Below are 18,559 nucleotides of genomic sequence, written 5' to 3'. Positions count from 1 at the left end.
TGCAGATCCTTAAGGCAGTTGTGGGTCTCTCTCACAGCCTTGCCTCAACATGCTGTACTTCAGCTTGTTTTCATCAAGGTCTGTCCCTTCCACCTCCTTGGCCAGGCCCCCTCAGGCCTCCCCATGCCAGCAGTGCTGGATTTAGATCCTGAGGAACATCACCACGGCTCCCAACCCAATCTGAACTGGAGACCCAACACACCCTACCCACATCTCCTCTCTGCCCAGCCTACTCCTCCTTGTGTCCTCCCTGCCATGGCACTTCCAGCCTCACCCGCCTTCTTTTTAGTCTTTAGGCCATCTCCTTGTCCCAGAGCTTCCAGCTCCCTCATTCACTGGTGGTGGGTGGATGTGTGGCTGTCTTTGTATTGCCATGCCTGAAGACTCCTTAAAGAACAGAGAAAGGTGAAGAAACACCAGGACACACATTTCCATTGAAGCCATGAGCATAAAAACTACACAGAGACCATGTTTCACTGTTACTTTTGGTGGCCACAGGATTATACACACCAAGTTTTGCCCTTCCAACTGGTCGTCACATCCTTTTTTTATTAATCTGAAAAATGCTGTCATGCCGATGGCCACATAAGAGATGGCAAACAACTAGACAACTGGATGGAGATTCAGTGTGGGATCCCAGGGATGCTTCAGAGGGCTTTGTGAGTTCAGAGATGTGAATGCCATAGATGCTGTCACAAGTGGTTCACTGACACATATTCCAAGTGGTCAAAAAACAATTTCCCCACAGCAACTTGTGACTCATTTTGTTGCTATAGCCATGCTAGGCAGAAGAGTATCTTGGAAGGCTGTACCAGCCTTGGCAGGAGTGACATTTTTTGGATGAAATTTTCAGGGGTCCCAAGCTTCAAGAAAGTAGAAGTATTGTTCATTTTTTTTACCCATGATTTTCCCTATTGCCTGTTTATTTATAAACTGGAGACTGTCTGATGCACACACTCCCATCTGCTGATTTTTAAGCACTCCGGTTTTGAGATATCTTTCTTCTGTTTTGATCAGTAGATACTTTACTTGAAACCCCTATCTGGCTGCTAGCATAGCTTGAAAAGCAAATTCAGTATCTGCAGTGTGGAAGGTTTTGGGTTACTTTCCTCTCAGTGATTATCAGGCCATTTCACGTTTGCACATGGTACCATTAAAATGCTTATAAATGCCCCTCCTCATCCCTGAATTGCTTTGCCTTGCCCAGTTTTAACTCATCATGGCTCTTAACTCTCATTTTTTTCCTGCTAGCAGTAACTTAGATTATGTTCTTGCGTAGCTGCCACCTCTGTTTTCCATTTCCAGAGTTCATTTGCTAACCTCAGGTTTTTTGAGTGGTCCCTTGTGAAGTCACATTCATTTTTTACTTGTTCTCTGCATAACTTTTTTCAGAGGAATTTTAATCTGTTGTATCCTAAATTCAGATTTCTTAATATAATTCTCTAGCTTGTTTGCACACCCTTGGATCTGAGGTACTTCTCATCATATCCAGGCCACTAAGACCCTGATCAAACTAGGCAGTTAAGCATGTACTTAATTTAGAGAACAGGTATAATCCAATCCCCGTTCAACACATATACCAGCAGCTGTTCCAATGGGACAAAAGCACATGCTGAAAGTTTCTGTAAATTTGTACAACTCCTGTTCTTGCAATCTAAGCCTCCAGTACAACTGCAGCACCCTCTGGCTCCTAAACATGTTTTCTCAACTAAACAAAAGGAGATTTGCAATACTCTATTGTTTTCATCTTTTCATTTTCATAGGACTTGTCACCTTCTGGGCTTTTAGGTCACTGTAGTTTTTTACAACCTTTAGAGAAAAGCAACAGCATGTTTTACCATACTGGAATGACAAGTCACCATGCTCTTGAAAAGCAAGAGATCACTTATTCAGAGTACGCAAAAGGAAGCAGACTTTTTAGACCTCCAATTTCTGAGCAGTAGAATCTTCATTTGTGGAAGAATCTGAAGAAATCAGCTGTGAAGGCTCAAGCTTACACATCTTCCTCCAGGACTAAGGCCGACAGGCTGCACAGAACCCATATGCTCTCAGACCAGGCTTCAGCTCAGCTCTCTGTTCAGGTGACTTCTTTCCTTCTTGCAGAAAGTGACACCTACCATCCATACAGAAGTGCGTTTCCATGAGATGAAGGAAAGGGGAAAGGCTTCCCACTGCCATCTCCCTGGAGTAATACGTCCGTTTCTTGCCACGAGCTCTCCTGGAAGAGCAAAGTTATGATTCAGTAATATAGTACTATCCTGGTGATTATTTTGGGGTTTTTTTTCACCCCAAACTTCTAAAAATATTAATTTTTGCTCTAATAACCAAATGCAAATTGAAAAGAAATTTGAAGGAAGTGGCATGACCGAGCAGCAAATGTTCTTTTTACCAGTCAGTTTTGTATTTTAAATTAGACATAATGTAAAGATAACACTTAAAAACTTTGCACCTTGAGACAATCAGGCAACATTCCCACAGTCAACCAGTTGCAGTACTTAGAGCTTCACTCCTTGTCTCCCAAGAAAAAAGTTGGTTTATATCCTGGCTAAACTGTTGACTTGGAACATGATTTCCAGGCAAAAGGGAGAGCAGAGCACAGACCTGTTTGATTCCTGGCTTGGTGTCCTGTCATTGGCTTACACAACATTTCAGTTTAAATTATTTTGAGTCTTTTCTCTCTCTTTTTTCTTTTTCCTTTTTTTTTTTTTTTTTTGGTAGGTTTGCCTCATGTTTCAGTATTATCTGTTAAAAATGCTGTGCAGCTTGATACTATCACCAACACCCCAACAGCACTTTAGCACTTTATCACTTACTCCCTTTCAAGCAGAAAAGGAATTTTTCTTGGTGTTAATGGAAGTGCAGTCAAGGGCTGTGTGGGACCCCTCTGAGAAGAGAAGAACATACTATGCATTTAGCTTAAATCAGGTTTGGAGATTTCTTAATAGAAAAATGAAAGGCTTTATTAACATAGGAAACCAATCAGAAGAATCTGCATGCTACAAAGCAGGGTAATATCCCTCAGATGGTACAATTACCCAGACAACTGGAAAAGCTTCCCATTATACAAATAAGGCACTGCACTGCAAAGCTGATAGCAATGTGGAAAGTTACAGAAAGGTATTCAGCAAATTCTTCCAGGGAATAAAGGGCGAGCATGTTGCAATCAGCAGCCAAACTTGGATAACATGATATTTAACCTATTAAAGATGTCTAACATTTCTTCATAACAAAATAGAGGAGTCATAAATCACAAAGTACTGATTCCTTTGGGTAACACAATTCTACAAGTTTGAAGACAAAGACTATATTAAGTTTCCTTCTCATTATATTTTCCATGTAGTAACCCTGAGGTTGGAGAGAGAGGTGAGAGGTTGTGGAAATATGCTTTCAATGAGGGAGAGGCAAATATCCTTTGCATTGCTTGAATTTCTTAAGGGAAGAGTCTGCTGCCTAAATAACTGCAAGCATTTTGCCTCATAGGGATGAAACAACAGAAAAATTGGTCTTATATTAAGTAATCTGAATATTATTTTGTAACCAAGACTGACCTTTAAATTTATCCACTTTCCCTATCAAATGCTCTCTTCCAAAAACTAATTACTGAGTCATTCTTTTCCTGTCTCATACAAGCACTGTTTCTTTCCATTTTCAGGGGTTTTGTGTTTGCACGAACTATTCTTGTTTCTCCATGCTAAGGCAATTTAGCTACTAAAAAACCCCAAACAAACACAGAAAGGACACTTCAAAGTAGCCAGACATCATGCGTCAGAAGAGAATTAGAGAATTTGAATAACTGTCTGAGCATTTATTTGCAATTGTTTACCTGATCATTTCAAAGTACTTTTGAGCCATTAAAGCTTTACAGCGTCCCACAGAGTTGGTGGTTTTTTAACCTTCTTTCACAGACAGTAAAAATGATAAAGAAACAGCTTAGCCGCCCTGCTGTAGGTCATACGGATAGCAAGAGAGAGGTGCTATAAACAAGGTGACAAGGCTACAATGTTCCAGCCATTAGCCAACACCATCTCCTTCTGGAATGAGCAGTCTGAGGGGAATGGGAAAGCCACTGCAACTTCTTGAAAATTATTGCACAAGGCAGCCTTCCCTAAAAACTGGAGAGTCAAAGGTGAATTCTGAATCACACTGTGTATGTGTCTACATTAAAATAAAACCAGTCAGGTGCTTAGATGGTGCTCTAAACAATAGAGGGGGACACATATAAGAAGAGCCTGCTTCTTGCCATCTGCATCTCCCAGGAGCTGTGGGGATACCAAAAGCCCACGTATACAAAAGGATCAACAGGAGCACCAAGACACTGGGTGGAAAGGAAGGCTGTGCTACGTGAAGGCACATGAGCAAGCCTTTGTGGGCTGCTGCATCGGGGGCCCACAGCCTGCAGCACTGTTTGCTGTTTGCTGGGCGAGGCTGCCACAGTGCCAGGAGGGGCAGCCCAGGGGTGGGAACACTGCTGTGCCTGTGCCGTGCCTGTGCTGCACATAGAGCCACTCCATCCTTCTGGACCAGCGCCACATGGGAGGGTTCCTGCAAATACAACACTCAGACTGGACCTGAGGGCAGGGCATGAAGCTGTGTCAGGGGAGGCTGGGTATTAGTTTAAGGTTTCACAGCCACAGGGTGGTTGTACTCTGGAACAGGCTTCAGAGGGGAGTGGTCACAGCTCCAAGCCTGACAGAGTTCACAAAGTGTTTGGACAACACCCTCAGGCACATGGTGTGACTCTTGGGGATGGTTCTGTGCAGGGCCAGGAGCTGGACTTGATGATCCATGTGGGTCCCTTCCAGCTCAGGGCTTTCTATGATTCTGTGACTGCTTCTGAAGTTTCAGCCCTGTGCAGAGCAGCCTCCCCAAGCAGATTGCATCCAGCACTCGGGATGTATGGAGCTGAGATCATGACAGTGCCGTGACGACCACAGCAAACGTTGAAAGGAGTCCAGGCCATTATTGCATAAGACTTGAGCGCTTTTCCTGGCAGTGACTGCAAAGAATATGAAAATGCTAAAACTGAATTTATCCTCAGTTTCAACATCATCTCTCAGAAAGAGTCAAACAGCAATGGAATTTCAAGAGGGAAAAGCTCCTATAAAACTAATGACTTTTCACTCTCCCTCTGTCAGCAGATGATTAATTTCCTGGTGCTGGAGGTGCATCTGAGTGACTCAGAATGGAGTTCTGGAAGTCACAAAGAAGCAAGAGAGGTTCTGACCGAGGCTTAATCATTCTATTCTCAGCCCTAGCTCTGTCCAAAGCACTGCTGAATGGAAGCCAGCAAGAATTTTGTGTTGAAAAAAGCAAAGGAAAAAGTCAAGATAATCTTGGTTTGCAACTTGGGATATCACATTAAGAAGAAACTAAAGCAAGACAGATAAAAAGTAGTATCAGATGCCTGATGTTCAGCACCTAAATCTGTTCTTTTTTTTTTTTTTTAATTTGTATATCTACTCCCAGAGTCAGTATAAACTGGCTGATTGGGCTTTCTGAAACATATGCCACATAGGCTGACACATTTATTTGGAATTGTAAGTTAATTAAACTGACCCAAGTTCAAAAACTTTCTCTAGAGTGATTCCCCAGCCCAACACTAACTTGTCATAGTCACTGCAAAGTAGGTCTCAACAATCTACCTCTAAAAACCTCCTGTGCTAGAGCTGCGAATAGAGACATGATAATATTTATTAAATGCCTTATCATCATTCTATTTAACTTTAAAAAATACTAGCTAGACTATATAAATCCAGCATGTATGCATATAGATAAGATTATTGTGTTTTTTAATATTGAAATATTTTTACCAGTGTATATTAAACTACCCTCCAAACACCTAGATATATTAATTCTTAGAAAATGTGTTTTTTAGGAAGCACCTTTAACTTCTGCAGAACAAAAAGCAAGCGTACCCAGAACAAATTGCCTGATCCACCTCTAACTGTTGGAGTAACTCCAGCCAACTCTACATGAAACTCGGTTGACACAGTATGAGAAACAGTAGCTTGGGATAACCTAATTAAATCTCTTTAATAAAGCAAGCAGCTGTTATTCATCGTAGGAGGTTATGTTAGGATGTCTCATCGAAAGAATGTGTACTGAGGTGTTAGCTTCCTTCCCCCTGCCCTTTGCCTTGCTGTCCAACTTTGTCCAACTGCTCACACACCATCCTGAAGGTCCATCTGGTTTTGCCAGGATATTACTCCAACCTTCTTTCAGCAGGGAACAACACTGCCCAGCTGGCATCCTCAGCCTGTGCTTTAGCATGCTGTGACATCTGGTGACAAAGTTATCAATGGCACAACTAAACAGGAACACTTTCCAGCTGCTACAGGAGGAACACCGTGGCTCCAGCTCAACCCTTGCCCTTTCAGGGGGCAACTCTGTGCCCTCTTCTTAAAACTGTTCTCTACCACTTGAGAGTCTGCCTACAAATTCCCATCTCCCTCAGGTTCTTTCAGACTCCTACACAGCTCAGTGGCACTGAAGCCCTGCTATATTGAATCTCAACATTTCACTTCCTTTGCAGAGGAATTACCTTGTAAAAGAGAAACATCATCTAACCTGGTACAATTCACTTTTGAAAAACTCCTGTTGCTTTTAATTTTTACATTCTCCACTTGCCTTTCTTTGTTCTCTATTGTTTCAAATCTCTACACACAACTGAGGTGACACTAATGAGCTGCCCAGATCATTTTTTGCTTTCTGTAACAGTGGGTGCTACAGGCATTATCCTCCAAACATAAAGTGCTGGACTTCACAGGTTATGAAAAATCCTTTCTACCAGACTTGCAATTTCCTCTGCCATATCTTGGACTATTATGAGATGGATATTATCCAGCTACTCTTCAATTGCAGACATACTTATTTGCACTTCCACAGTTACTCCTGACTACCTTTGTTCCCATAGTCTGCCTTACAAAACACAGTCTCATTATCAAACAAAAGGCAAAGTATTCTTTAGTTTGAGATAATACTTGGACTAGTTTTATCTTCATCCCCTCCTTATTTGACTGTGGAGAAGAGGAGAAATTTTTGAACCCTGCTTCTAATCAGGTGAAATATATTGAGTTTGAAAATGGTCTTGTCTCCAGTTACAGACCCCAACAAAAGGTTCAGATAAGCCATTGACGGCACTGAATCACATGACAGAAAGTTCCCAATATTTAGAAATAATCAAATTTGAAAGTTCTTTGCCCTGGAATTGCACTGGTTAATACTCCAGTTATCATCTAAAAAACCCACTTGGTCCAAAAGAGAGAAGAAAACCATTTCAATACGTATTTCAGCTTTCAACAGACTTGTCATTTTGAGTATCTATGTTAGCAAACACTGCCCAGAAACTGTTCCAATGGCTACCTTACCTTATGTGCTGCAACATCCCAGAAGAGATCCATCCAAGTAGAACAGCCCTGTCTGGATCTGGCATGCTGGGCCCAGCCTCTTGTTTCTGCACTCACTCATCTTCCAGCTCACCCAGAATACACCCTACACTTCCTGCCCACCCATCATCCAGCAGACAAAACTAGTCCTCACAACAAATGTAGAAAAAATAGGGGGAGCTTGTATTCATTAAATCCCCAAAACCCCTCTTCCAAATCCTCTGGCTTCAATGTACACAGAAGATCTTCCTTTCTCTGTTTCAAGCTCCTTCCATCTTCACCATGCCAAAACCCCAGATCAAGCCTCATTTAATCTATATCCAAGGAGCAATTTCAATCTACTTAATATGTGCAATCAAATTGCTCACTGCTCGATATATTGCAGAGTTTGGGAATGTTTATGAAGCTGCCACAAAACTTTCAGTGCACTGTAGAGCTCTGCTTTGAACTGCCAAAGAAACTGGAAGTTCTTGCCATAAAATTGAGGTCCAGTGTGTCACAGAGCTCACAATGTTTTGTCTAATTTGAACCTGGAAACAATTTCTTTGTTTTTTTCAAAACTGGTGAGTAACCACTGAGCAACTAAATTCATGCTTCCATGTTAGTACTGAAACAGATTTTCACAGTGCGTTTGGCCTTCTAAGAACCTTCTACCTGACAATGGCATCTCCTCCCATAATATCCACATTAAAGAACAGCTGAAATGTAGAATGCTTTTTCCCCACCCATCACGCTTCCAAGAGAACCTTTACTTTTAGCTCCTATAGGGATTTTATGAAAGACTGAGGGAGCTCCTATAGGGATTTTATGAAACATTGACATCCCAATACAACCTCTGTATCATATTGGTCAAAATGGTGTATTTTTAGCCAGAGTCCATAATGTTTTATATTTCAATTTATATTTCAATGTATGCTTGTGAAATGTATTCCTATGAGAGAAGCCTCACCTGATAGGGGCATGGTGGTGCTCCCAGCTGCTATATGCTGAAGTAGAGCTGGCAGCACATCTTTGCTTTGGGATGCCCTGGTACAAGCCATGCAGGAATGCTCTTTAGCCTCTGAGGGTTTCAACAAGGCAGGCACATGAGAAATGCCCTCTGGGGCCAGACCAGTCATCCACCCAGTCCTGCAACCTATCTGTGACAATGGCTGTACTGTAAATAAGTGTGTAAAAATAAAAATGCAGTAATATATCTGGCAGAGCTTACTCAATTGCCATTGTTGTAATCATTTCAACAGAACACTCATTTTGGATTGGTAACGTTCACATCTATATTGTGTTCTGAACAATCCTAATGACCAAACAAAATAAACTCGGTCAGTTTAATCCCTTAAGCCATCCTCAAAGAGTCTTTCTAATTACAAACAATGAGCAGGCAGCACCTCTTCATGAGGAAAAAGGGAGAGAAATATTAAATGCATACAAACCCCATAGGTTAAATTGGCTTATTAAAATACATTCATCCTGGCTAGCCTATTTTATTGAGCAGAGCCAGAAAATGGCCCTAAGTGGGCATGGAGGGAGTCTCTCATGTTGTTAATCATCTTCAAAAGAGTGGAGAACCCACTAGAATACCCTGTATGGAAAGGAAGAGGGAGGTCCCTACACACCCCTGAAAATCCTCTGGGGCTGCACAATACAGCTGTAGCCAGCCTGAAGTCTCTCAGTGGAAGGATGCCCTGAAGACTTCTCCTGGGATGTACTCCATCTTCTCTCACCAACAACTCTCTTGGGGTGCAAGCAGGACCCAGTACAGGCAGAGCTACAGCACCAGCTCTGTACTGGTAATTTCCAGAAAAAACAACCAGTTTCCTTAGAGGTAGGTGTTTGGCTGGAAATTAAATCTTTTTTCAAAAAGCAGAGATAGGGAGGAATACTTGACCAGACCTTCTTCCAGTTTCCTGGAGTTAAAGACTGCACTGGCCTGTGGACTCTCTCCTCTTGCCCCTGAACTCAGACACAGTCTCAGTAACCTGTGACTTGGAGCGTGCTGCCTTTCACACTGCTTTCTAGCTTTGGCCTTGTCAGCAGAGAACACAAGAGAGATGGAAAAGTGATAGAGCACTCAGGGAAGGCAGAATCCTTAGAAACAACCAATAATGTATTCAGACAGACAAGTTAGAAGTCAAACACTATAAAATAACATTGTCAGATGTTCTCAGAAATGGCCTCAGAAATGGAGAACTGGACAGTCACAAAATGCTGGCTCTCCCCAGTCCCAGATGTTGAACTGTTATGAAGTCAAAGTTGCATGAAATACTTTCCTAACTTCACTTTTCCATGGATGTAATAACTATCCATACCACAAGGGTGTTTCACAACTGCAGAATGGGAAGAGAAGAGATACACAAGACACTTGGTCTTAAAATGTGATCCATGCTATGAAAAACAAATGAGAATTCTGGATCTGACCTAACTGTGAAGCAATTTCAAGTGATAATAAGGCACCAATGATAAATTTGTTAAATCTGGAGTACATGTGGAACTCATCTGAAGCATACAGCTGAAAAATAAATACACAACTTTTAAAAGGGATGCAAGAGGACATTCTGTTCATACAACTAGCTGAGGACAGTCTAGCCTCCAATTATACCATTTGTAGACATAAGTTTGGTAATTTTTTTTATGTATGTTAATACTTATTGTTTACACAATAGTTCATGAAGACAATGTTCTCCTCCCCAGTTTAGAGACACCAAAAGTCACTAGGTGCAATACAGCAAGGGGTTTACCACTAATTCATAGTGTATTAATCTTCTAGCTCAGAAGAAAAAAAAATCAACATTTGGTTTCAAAAACATCCCAATTATTTTGAATTGCTCGTGGATTTCCAATATCAGCATGTTCACAAAATAGCCAGAGCCAATCATTATTGCAATCATGTTGTTGGTATGTCCATAGCAGGACCAAAGAAGTTAATCTTTTGAAATCTTTTCCAGCATGATATTTCTGTGATTTCATCCCATTAAATGTCTGCTGCCTTTTTTTTGAATCAAGCTTCAATGTGCCCAGACTGTCCCTTCTAGATTCTGTCTAATCTCTTCTTGAAAGACCTCAGTGTCAGCAACTCGGCAACTCCCCAACAAAGTTTGTTCCAAAATCTAAGCCTTCTGGATATGTCTATGGAGCATCTCTGTTTTCCATCTACTACATGGTTTGTGGTTATGTTATTTCTTTGTAGTTCTTAGCAATTCTCATTACTGACATTTATGGACAACATTTTGCAATAACCTATCCCATTCTCATACACTGATTTCCGTTTATTCACTGAATATGGAACTTAAGTCTCTAAGGTGGGTTTCTTTTTTCTGTTTCCTGTGCTAGAAGCTTACTAGTCAGATGTAGAGATGCTGAGCACTGAAGTTACTGATGGATCTGGGTGTAAGTACCCCTTGCCAAGCAGGTTCATCTACATATAAGTCTTTTTCAGAAGAGAATGCAGCTTGAAATGAAAGTAAGAATAATTCTATGACAAGCTGTGCTCAGAGAAGCTTTTAGTGGCTAAAATAGCACATGGGTTTGCAGTTAGCTTTTAGAGAAGGAAAACTAGATGCATCCTCCTCCCCATCAACAGTGTAATTTAACGTCAGGCTGCTTGCTGCCATTCATTTTTCTAACAGGTTTTGACCTTCCATAATTCAGGAACATTTTCCCACTTAGCAAAGACTTAATTTCCACTCTACAGCAAAATCTTGAAGCAGGTGAATATTGCCATATAACACTGATAATGACCAAAGTCAAAGCATTTTCTATTCCCTTTTTTTTTCTCCAGATCCAAAGCATCACTCCAAATCATCATCCATAGCCTAATACTGAAATCAAAAATAGTTAAAGTGTACTTCTATGTCAAACACTGATAATTTATCAGTAAGGGGGGATGGACAGAGATTTATTAAGCAGACAGTGACTCCAAAGTACTGTGACATTTAAAAGGGAGCATTCTACATTTTCAAGGACTTTTTGGATTACTCCATGGAGAAATCAGGATGCAGGATGCACACGTTATACTGCAGCCTTTCACAACACAACAGCCTAAAGGTAATGAGAAGATTTTCATACTGCTGAGGGCAAGTGGTCAGTGAATCCTACAGTAAAATATTCAGGAAAATTACCTCAATCTTTGCTCTCTGCATGATTCATATTCTTTTAAGTTAACACTGAAAACAAAACACATGAAAATGCAAGTATGATGAGTGACTAGCTGTAAACACAGAACTGTCTGGTCAAAAACAGATGTAATTTTTACTCCCTTCATTTACTTTTTACTTATTCCCTTCATTTACTTTACACCTGCATGCAATGTTACCACTGAGAATTAAAACCCCATCACACTGGATAGGTTTTCAGGCTAAATTCAGTTTACTGAGTATTCAAATGAATATGCAATGGACATGGGACCCACTCTAAAACCCTCACAAAAAACTATCTTCACAGAATCAACTAGGCTGGAAAATACCTATGACATTTTTGAGTCCAACCTATAACCTAACACCACCTTGTCATAATTATTTAACTTTCAGAACTGAAAATTTAACCAGAAGAAAGATTTCTATTCATTTCACAAACTACAATCTTGGGTTTTTTTTAAACATAATATCTTTAAAGGCTTCCTATGCCTGTAGGACAACCATGTAGGCAAAAATTTCCCAATCAAGAAATATTTGCTAAGCACAGATACTGTAAATACCTGGTTCCACATTTATAAAGAACTTCATAGAAGACAAGTGCTACGTTGCTTCAACACCCTAAGAAAGTTCCTCTCTTTTGGAAACATTAACACTTTCTTCCCAAAAAAGAACAGTCCAAACCAAGTTATAACTCCAGTCCATATACTGATATAGTTTCAGAACAAGCTGTTCATGAAAAAAGGCCAAGGAAAGGCAAACAATAAGTCTGGCTCTCTCTCCACCAAGCATCTTTTATGCTATTTTGACATTGTAAAAAGAGCCTTTTCTGAGGTGAAATTTATATTTTCAACCATACAAAGACTTTTACCTTGCCAAAAGAATATAAAGAAGGCCTGGTAAATGAAAACCAGCCCAGCATTGATATATGAAGTATTAGTGTCTCCTCCCTTCTCACTCAATGGGATTAGTTTACAATAATGCGTATTTTCACAACAAGAAGCCCACATACACCCCTGTCATTACAGAATTGTTTACATTTCTATTATTATGTCATATACAAGGGTAGGACTCAACATGCCACATGCAAACACCAACTTTTCATCTTCAGTTACTGCAAATGTGTGTCACGAAACAGGCCTAGGCTTGGTATTACCCCTGAATCTCTGTGATCCTTACATTAGAACTGCAATCCTGGTCTTGAATGTCATTAAAATACTTCACAGCATAAAGTCCCTGCAGCTACCAAAAGCAATTTGCATGCACCAAAGACCCTACCTACAGAATGTGAAGATGCTCAGTTTTGTTTAAATTTCACAAGCATTTTCTTAGTCTTTCCAGGTCTGAAAGACCTGTGAACTCCTCACTGAAGTTCAGAAAATGCAGAGTACCTTGGATTAGGACATTTACCCAGGGAAACGCACTGTCCTCCCCGGTGGCAGGACGTTCATTGCACACAGAGCTGCACTGCTCCATCTACACTGGGGCTGCTCACAGTGCTGCCTTCTGCTACACAGGCACAGGCACAGCCAGGCACAGGACAGGCTCTGCACGAGGCTGGTAAGTCAACATTACGATGGGAAAAATTCACCCAATGCCAAGTGCTCCAGCATAACCACATAACACTTCATTTGTGTGCTAAAAACTCAACTGGGAGTTAAATGAATTAGATCCTTGTGCACAAGAGAAAGTTAACCCTTGCTGAATAAACCTCTTTTTTTTAGTGTATCAGAATTCAAAAGAATATAGTACTTTAAAAATAGTTTAATTTGAATGCAAATTAAATGACTGACATACCGTGTCCTCAAATATTCCTGTTTCATAGTTGTTTCTTCTTTTTTGTTGTTGTTTTGTGAGTGCAATGTTCCACCAAGGTCTTCATTTTCCTATGTGCAACAAAACAAAAGATATCTTCTAAGAGCAGATGAAATAAATCAGAACACTCAAAGTCAAGGCTCTTACTCTGGTTTGACTTAAAGCAGAAAAAAACACATTACAAAGTACACCAAGAGTTTGCCAAGTCTCTTTAGTGACCCAGAAACTGATTATGATGTACTGAATTTTGCAAGTTACTAAATCTGTCCACATATACAACACCAAAACAAAATGCTGGGACTCAGTCACCAACAGGATTTTCTGTTCAAAATTAGACAGATGCAGTAGCATAGGGACTGTCAAGGAAATCCCTTGGGATTAACCCCTCCCACCAGTTAACCTTGGTGGTTATCTGGATAAAACCAACAGGCATAGAATTCTCTGAAGATATCAGCTGCACCTTCAGTGGAATATTTCTATCAGCTGTGCTGCAGAGTCATCCATGGTAACCTCTGGCCCTCAAGAAGCCCGGGCTGAGACTGGAGGGCTAAAGTCAAATCTTCATCCCAGTGGCTGTACCTGCCTCCTCCTATGTCTGCACTCCTGTCAGTGTGTGAAAATAACTGCACTGTTCCCAGCTCCCTTAGGGAGAGGTTCAGGACAAAGACAAAACTTTGCATTCAGAAGTATAATTCATTTTTTCATCAGCACAGGGTCCTGACCCAAAGCCATCTCAAGCTGGCTGTTGTCTGTGTGTTTGCTCCCCTGGGCTTTTGACCAGCACAGGTTTCAGCATGGTATAAAGCTGGGCACAGTTATTTTCACACACAAATACAATGACAAAAGGTCACCCTGGCTGTGCCTATCAAAGCCAAGGGGTCCTAAATGTAAGAACTGACTGAATAAGTGTACAGAAGGACAAGTCTGGAAAATTTAATTATATGTGCTACAGAAAAATCTGTCTTTGTTTCCTGAGCTGTTCTTGCTTTCATACTCAAGTGTTTTGTGTTTCCCACGTCAGTAAGCACCACCACTTGGGAATGGCTGTGTCCTTGGGTGGACACATGATTCATGGTGTTGTTGCTGCAACTTCTGTGTGTCTTCCTGGAAAATTTCTGTCTTAATGGTACTTTTTTTCTTAAAGAAATGTACTTTTAAGTCAAACCAGGTTTACAAATATCTGACCTAGTCAAGTGAAGTCCAAGTGGGTAAAAGGCAGTTTTATTTTCTTGCTACAAATTTTCCAATGACACCTATTTTTATGTTACCAAGGGAAACCTTCATGATTTACTAACTACAAGCCCTTTAATAAACATAAATTCAAATAAGCACTTGTAGAGAACAAAAACAAATGCTTCATTCTGAAAGGTATGTTTTCCTTTTAAACACTTTTTCTGTTAGAATAGAAACATAAATTCAACTGATTTTCACTTTTTTTTTTAAACAAAAACCTACTTCCCCCCACCTCCCATCCCAGATGGCTAGATGTTGATTCAGTGCAAAGAACTTGGGAGGCTAAGCAAACATGAGCCTAGTTTGACAATCCATTATAACTTGGCTAATGCTCCTCTGTCACCAATAATCAAGGCTTTGCTAACACTTTCATTTCTTTCTTTTTTTTTTCACCCTGCTCAGCTGAATCACCAGGATTGCTTTTCTGTCAAGAGGGCCCTTTCTTTTAAAGCTTCTTAAGGGAAAAATATTTCTTTCTTCAATGAAGCCCTTGAAGTGGTTTGCTTCTTGCAGGTGAATTCGCAGAAATGTTGGTTTGCAGAATAGTTTCAGGCATAGCTTTCTCTCTGTCCCCCTCCTTTTCCAATGCAGCCCTGTGCGGGGCAACAGTGCCCAGCTGCAGCAATTAACCCTGTATTGTCTGCCCTGCCCCAGCACTTTTTGATAGAAAACCCAAATCTGAGGCTTGATTTAACAGAAGTCACGACTCTGCCCCTTACAAAGTTCCTCAATCTTATTAGAAAACCTCCAAACAAAACAGTCCCACTACTTCAGACTTCTTTATCAACTTCTTTATGGGGGCCTGAAACACCAGTTTTAAAGGCACATTGAGCCACAGTGCTAGCTTGTGGGCATACGTTCTCCAAACACCCAAAATCAGGTTCTCCCAAGGGAAGTCTGCATGAAGTGAACCAACAGTTCAGACAGGGGTGCACAAGCCTGTGTGCATCCCAATCCCTGTAGAGCAAATATAATTGCACCTCGGCTTGTTGGTACAGATGTCTCCAAAGAGGCTCTGGCATGGCCACAGGCTCTGCTCTTGCCCTGTTCCCATGAAGGAAGGAGCAGTGGCTGTACGGAGAACACCAGCACCTGTCTCACAAAGGAGCCTGAGGGGGCCTGGCCTGGCACACAAATCACAGGCAGTGCAGGAGGGATGGGTGTCCTGCTTCTACCAGGCAATACATCTCTCCTGGACAGTCTCCAAAGTCAGTGAGGTGAACCCCATGCTGGGCTGAGGTAAGCAAAGCTTGGCAAGTTTGTATTTCCCTGCGGAGCGTCGCTGCTGCAGGCAGGAGCACCTCTGGACTGGACAAAACCTAACAAATGGGGATCTCCAACTTCTCTCAGCTGGGGTCTCTTGGATGAAGCATAGCAAGAGCAAAAAATAAACCCATTTTACCCAGTCTCTGTGGGAATACAAACATCTAAGAAGATTTTGTAATGTGAAGTTTAATATAGGAAACAAGGGTGGTAACATATTGAAAAGATCCTACGGCTGTAGAACTTAATTTAAAAGAACAGTGACTTACGAGCCCTGAGAATTACTCCTGCCAATGCCCTCAGACCCTGGGTTTTAAATCACTTTAGTGCTCTCAAAGATTGGGGATTTCAGCATTCAAAAGTGGTGTCTAAGGCCTTCATCCAGAGAGCAAGCTTTAAAACTGTCATATTTGCAAAGGCTTTGAAATCTCTTTCCTGCCCCCCTCATGGGAAAGGCAACCCACCCCCCCACCCCCCCCAAAAGCAATAAGCTTAAGGCAGAAATGTTTCTATAGCACAACCATTTAAGTGAAGCCTTTTCCCATGCCTTTCCTCACTGCCACCAAGAGAAGGCACAGCCCTGTAGGGGACCCTCTGCAACACGAGGTTGCTCTGAGCAGGGAGTGACCGCACTGGAGTGGAGTCCATGGGATGGGTGGTCAGCTCCCGGAGAGCAGGACAGGATGACCCACTGTGGCCCCACATGCTGCAGCATGCTCCCACCTGCTGGGATGAGCATGGGGCCAGCGAGCTCCTCTCCCACCACAAATTAAGAGAGAAAAGACATACCTGTCAAGGCAAGGCTAGTGTGCCTGCCCCACTTCTAATGCTGCAGAGAAGAGGGGGCCCAGCTTTTGATGGCAGGAGCATCCTAAAGCACTTGACTTGCAGAGCCAAACAGTCAGTGAGCCAGAAGAGGTGGAGGAAGCCAGCAGAGAGTACAGCATCCAAATTAGCAAATCCCTTAAGCACGTGTTTAAGAGCTTTACTAAACCTGAACCACAGGCTGTCTTCATAAATGGCCCTCACATATCCTGGGATACCTGTTAGTACTCCACAAAGGGACAAGGAGGCTGCTCAAAGCCCTGCAAAAGCATACCATAGCAAGCAAACAGAGGAGGGGGAGGTGGGTAGAGCCTGCAGCCCTCCTTAGCAAAGATGATCTGCATCCAAAGGGATGCTCCTTGGAGCAGTTCACTTCTCTGGGCAGTCACAGTGACGTATTATCATACAACATCTTTCCTCTCTTTTTTCTTTTGCCCTGTTTTTTTTCCTCTAATGTTGTTTATTTCAAGTTCTCATCTCCAGTGGAAAAGCCTTATCCTACATATGTTCTGCAGATTATTGGACACACCTCCCCCTCCAAGTGTTTCAACAACAATCACTTGTTTTCTGTGCAGCGAGAGGGATTACAGCCCTGTGGCATCCTTCTGCATTCTTTAAAATCTTCTCTCCTCTCTGGGGAAGAATCTGTTTCTGATGTTAATGTGGTGCTATGTGTTTTTAAAGTGTTCTGATCCTGCCTGCTGTCACCACAACATGGTGATAAATTAAGAGTTTAATTTCAGTTTAATTTGCACATGCAGATTAAGAAACACAGGGGACAGGGCACGGAAGGACAAGAACAACTCTAATATCTCTGCCTCACTCGTGCATTTCTGGTGACTGTAACTGCTTCATCCTAGTGTTGATGAAGAAAAAGTAAGAAGATTTAATAGATGCAATATTATTTTTATTCAGATATTATGGAAGGTGAGAATTTAAGAAAAACTCCTTGGCAACAGAGTTAACACAAATCCTCTCACTTGCCTGAAGTTTCTCTTCTTCGTTCTTAGTAGTGCAAGAAGGCAGCAACATGCTGCAACATGCTGAAGTATGCCCTTAACCGAGCTGAAGAGGTTTGGATAAACAATTATTCCAGCATGGGAATTACTCATTCCAGTGAGATGGATAGAAACAGGGATGAAGGCTCTCCAGTGAAGGCACAAACCCTCCAAAGACACCCAGGAGGAGATAATCTCATCCCTACTGAAGGCATGATGGTCTTCAGCCCGACCAGCCATGGTGGAGCTGTTCAGGATGCAGGACCTTCTGCTAGGTTGCCATATGGACAGCCAGCCTTACCAACCCTTGCAAAGGCACTGGGGGGACTCTACATCTCTCAGGCACCCCATTTCTCCAGCCCTCAGAGGACAGAGACAAGTTTACAAAATGTTATAAAGAAAAAGATTGGAGCAAAGACCCCTCAGATCCTGGCAAGACTGTTTAAATTGATTGAAGTGATAAAAATGGAATGCCCATATTTTGACTGTAACATACAGAAACTGTGCTGGGCACTAGGAACTTTTCAAAGAGTGTTAATTTATAGATGCTTTTCTAATATTACTTTTCCTTTAATGTGCAGCTGCAACAGCAAACCACACACACTGTAGATTTTATAACCTTGCTAATTTTCCCTAAGTTTTGGGAGATATTAGTGGTAAATAAAATGGTATTTTGTTCCAACCTAAGAAGAAAAAGAAAAGTGAAAACAAAAGAAATTGTTTTCAGAGTACAGTTAACAGCTAAATTGAAGAGATATCAACTCTGATCCCTACAGAGCAGCCAGTGATGCCAGGGAGATTGGTTTGTACTCTCAATTCAACTAAAGAAGTTGGGGAGTTATGTTTATTCCTGTTGATGTTAATGAGAAAACAGACATCCCAAGCATGCAGGAAAAAAATGGCAGCCTAAAGG

At 41.6% G+C, this 18,559-nt stretch overlaps 1 long non-coding RNA gene across 1 annotated transcript; it reads right to left on the bottom strand.

Moving 5' to 3' along the window:
* Window positions 1-243: 243 nt before the first annotated feature.
* On the bottom strand, window positions 244-16,712 carry LOC139592610 (uncharacterized). Its single transcript, XR_011680057.1, has 4 exons — window positions 16,613-16,712; window positions 13,310-13,398; window positions 2,118-2,218; window positions 244-387 (listed from the first exon to the last, which is right to left on the bottom strand). It is a non-coding gene; the product is annotated as an uncharacterized lncRNA (long non-coding RNA).
* Window positions 16,713-18,559: the final 1,847 nt, after the last annotated feature.

This window comes from Agelaius tricolor, unplaced genomic scaffold (genome assembly GCF_023055355.1).
Source record: "Agelaius tricolor isolate 1412-34295 unplaced genomic scaffold, bAgeTri1.0.p SCAF_8, whole genome shotgun sequence".
NCBI classification, from domain to species: domain Eukaryota; kingdom Metazoa; phylum Chordata; class Aves; order Passeriformes; family Icteridae; genus Agelaius; species Agelaius tricolor.
The sequence above is the reverse complement of the archived record's forward strand: the minus strand, read 5'-3'. Positions and strand labels throughout refer to the sequence as shown.